This window comes from Branchiostoma belcheri, unplaced genomic scaffold (assembly GCF_001625305.1).
Source record: "Branchiostoma belcheri isolate BF01 breed outbred unplaced genomic scaffold, Haploidv18h27 scaffold1216, whole genome shotgun sequence".
NCBI lineage: Eukaryota > Metazoa > Chordata > Leptocardii > Amphioxiformes > Branchiostomatidae > Branchiostoma > Branchiostoma belcheri.
This window is the reverse complement of record NW_017802621.1, coordinates 1156-4531: the sequence shown is the minus strand read 5'-3', so window position 1 is coordinate 4531 and position 3376 is coordinate 1156. Positions and strand designations below refer to the sequence as shown.

The 3376-nt window shown below is 40.2% G+C and overlaps 1 pseudogene; it reads right to left on the bottom strand.

The window, feature by feature from the left end:
* Positions 1-436: 436 nt before the first annotated feature.
* Positions 437-3376, bottom strand: part of LOC109463091 — a 3296-nt pseudogene continuing 356 nt past the window's right edge.

The following is a 3376-nucleotide window of genomic DNA, read 5'->3' as shown; positions in this document are numbered from 1 at the left end:
AGACAGAGCAATACGAAGTACAGACCTACTTGATGAACAAGCTATGTGTATTGTAAAATCATCTTCAAACATTAAAAAGACTCATTCGAACGCCTCCGTTGATATGCCCACTCGACTGTAACACTTTATCGAAGACTTGTGCTATCCCTTATTATGGTATAGATATGTTAGGTTTTATTCGTCATTAGGTCTTACTCAACACATTTATTTTATTGTTTGTTACTCTCTTTATGTTGTTTGCCATACATTGTACGATGTGCAATTGTCGTGCAAGAAAGTTTTCTCATATGATATGTCGTTTTAATGTCGTTCATATATTTATATGGATTTGAAATTCAAACCCGATTAGGACTGCAAGTTTGAACAATAAATTATGTTACAGAATAGAAAATGTGGTTTTGTGTATCCTAGGCTAAAAACACACCGGCAAACTCACCTTTTGCACAGGAACGTGTGCTTATCATCATCTTGGACGTCAGTAACGATGACTTGGTCAAGATACCTATGTCATTCATGACATACTCATTGGAAATTGACAATAATATTTCCACATTTGTACCATTGCATGAAAATACTTCAAACCGACTTTAAGTTCCTTTCCAAGAGCACATTCAAATTTGACACTTTCTAAGCTATCATAAAATAGAATATCTACAGAACCAATATAGTTCGAATACCATAAAACCAAAACATTCAGTATGAAATGCTATAACTCGGCGAGAGAAAACCCTTCCAAGACGGGTCAGGGCCATGTTATTGTGCCAAATATGGATGGCATATATTGGACCCAGATGAAAGTCTGACGTCACCACAAACGTGTCTACGGCGCCTTGCTTGACGTAATGCGGGTTTTGTCTTCCAACACATACGGAACAGACTGACCCAACTCTCCTCTAAGCACCAGGAACACCTGCGGGACATGGACATACAGATATCAGTGTAGCGAATACAATCTTGAAGAATAGCAGATCCTTCAAGTAGAGATTCCAATCTGAGTCTGGGTCGACAGAGATCACGATCAAGATGTTAAATTGTGTAGGGATGGTCCTCCTTTTGTACATCTCGATCAGCCATTGGTCTTAAAGGTGACATGAAACGAATATCCCAATGTTCAGACAAGACTGGCAATGAAAACAAACATTGCGATGGCGAGCTGGGAGACATCCCTGTGGATATTGCCTGCCTGTAGACAAAATGCCTGTACAATTCCTAGAATTCTTGCGAATTGCACACAATTCTGTACCATTAGGCTCCTTCCTTAAACGTCGCCAAAAAAAATCGGTCGGGGATTTCTACTTAGAAGTATTGTCAGTAATTCTAGTGGCACATATCCTGGTCGCCATATTCTGATAGATTGCAATCTGCAACCTGACATATGTTCGCTTTACAACCTCTTTATTATTCTTTATCTGCTTTTTGGATAATGACTGCGCCAATGTTTTAATTGTTACTACGCTCAGATCAATACATTATAAACACTTATGCCCTACCTCTGCACTGGTCCCAGCGTTGGCTCGGGTCCCGGTGTAAACCATAACTTCGTATGTATGTCTGCCTCGATTCGACCCTTCCAACACTGTAGCACCCACCTGTAATGAGAAAAAAAGATGTACGCATAGGAAACTTAGCTATGAGTACAGTAAAATCATTCATCAACAAAAAGAATCAGCTGGATCAGGTATTGTTTTACTCTAACTATAACGAACTAAGCTAGAATCATCAAAAGGAATGTTTGGTTTGGTTTTCTTTTCAATGCCCACCACCATGATAATCGATCATTCTGGCACACTCATTTTCACCTGAGTGAAGTAAAGGAAGTCGTGTAAAGTGCCTTTCCAAAGGGCACAAGATCGATGGCAAGGTGGAGTTCGAACAAAAAAAGTGTCCTCTTGTTGGGGAAGGCAGTTGTCCTCCTGGGGCAGGGTCGTAACTATATAAAAATGGACGTGGCAGTTCTAAGGTATCCAATTCCGACAGGTGTCCTCTCGGATACCTTTCGGACACACTGTATTTAATTTGCGAGAACTAGCTTATCGGGGAGCACTTAAATTATTTTCTTTCTTTTGAGCTGCTTATTATGGCTTCAGTGGTGAAGACATATTGTGTTCCCTCGTGTTTCTCCTTCTCCTTCTTCTCCTTCTGCCATTTCTTTAAATGGATTCATCTCTGCCATTTTTGGGCCAAATAATATAAAATTTGGCATGAAGGTAGAGTGGGCAAATACCCCAAAGCATTTTTTTTATTTTTTTTGAAAATTGTTTTATTTGGTTTTTTTTTGCCATTTTAGGCCAAAAATATACATTTTGAGATCTGGAGCTCTGGTACTAAAACCAAATGACCTGAAATTTCGTATGGGGATACCTTGGACATATGTCTACAAAACCTAGTTCAAGATTTGACATACACCACTTCAAAATTGGGAAAAATAGGGCTTTTTGGCTATTTTCGGACCAAAAATGTACATTTTTGGCCCCCTGTGCCCCAATATTAAATCTGAATGACCTGAAATTCGGTATGGGGATACCTTGGACACATGTCCAAAGAATGTCATTCACGCTTTTGACTTACACCACTTTAAAATTACTAGTATGTAAAATACGGCTTTTTGGCTATTTCCAGCATTGGAAGATTCCATTGAGGGAGATGTATACACTATTGGCAGCCATTGTTTTATAGATCCATTTTTGGTACGGGGGATGTGGTGAAGCCATCTGCTGCATTTGCTCCCAAGCAAATGTCGGCTTTTCTAGTTTTACTCTTAATCTTTTAAGCTGTGGTTGTCAAGAATGCCCTTTACCTTTAGTCCATCTTTTTGTCCTCCCTTCTTGCCCATATCACAATCAGAAGATAAAGTCCAAACAGGACTCCGATGGTGATCACAACCGACGGGTTGTCCATGATGTTTGTAAACCCTTCCAGAGCCTCCAGGATGTTCAGGGAGTTCGGCGCCACGAAGAACTGGAAGTCGGAGCCGAACGCGGTGAGATGGTCACACAGGCAGTGGGTCAATGTAGTGGTCGTCAATGAACCAACCTAGAGGATAATATAAAAGAGATAAACGATAACTTAGCTATCCACCGTCAGTAACTGATGCATGGTGACTAAAAGTAGTTTCTATGATGGTCACGTAGCCTCCTTGTTGGCCCTCGTGACTACAAGCCTACTATGTGGAAACTTAATTACTTATAGCCAATCAAACGATCTGCTCCTCATAACCTCTTTAAGCTGACAGAGGACGTGTTTTACGAACGTTTACTCTGATATGCTGACCCGTTTGTTCTCAATTTTTTTTTTGAAAGAAGATTGGGAAGGTGTTGTTTCCGGTCATGTTTGTATGTTCGTAGCCGCAACTCGCGGTGATTTGTAATTATTTCTT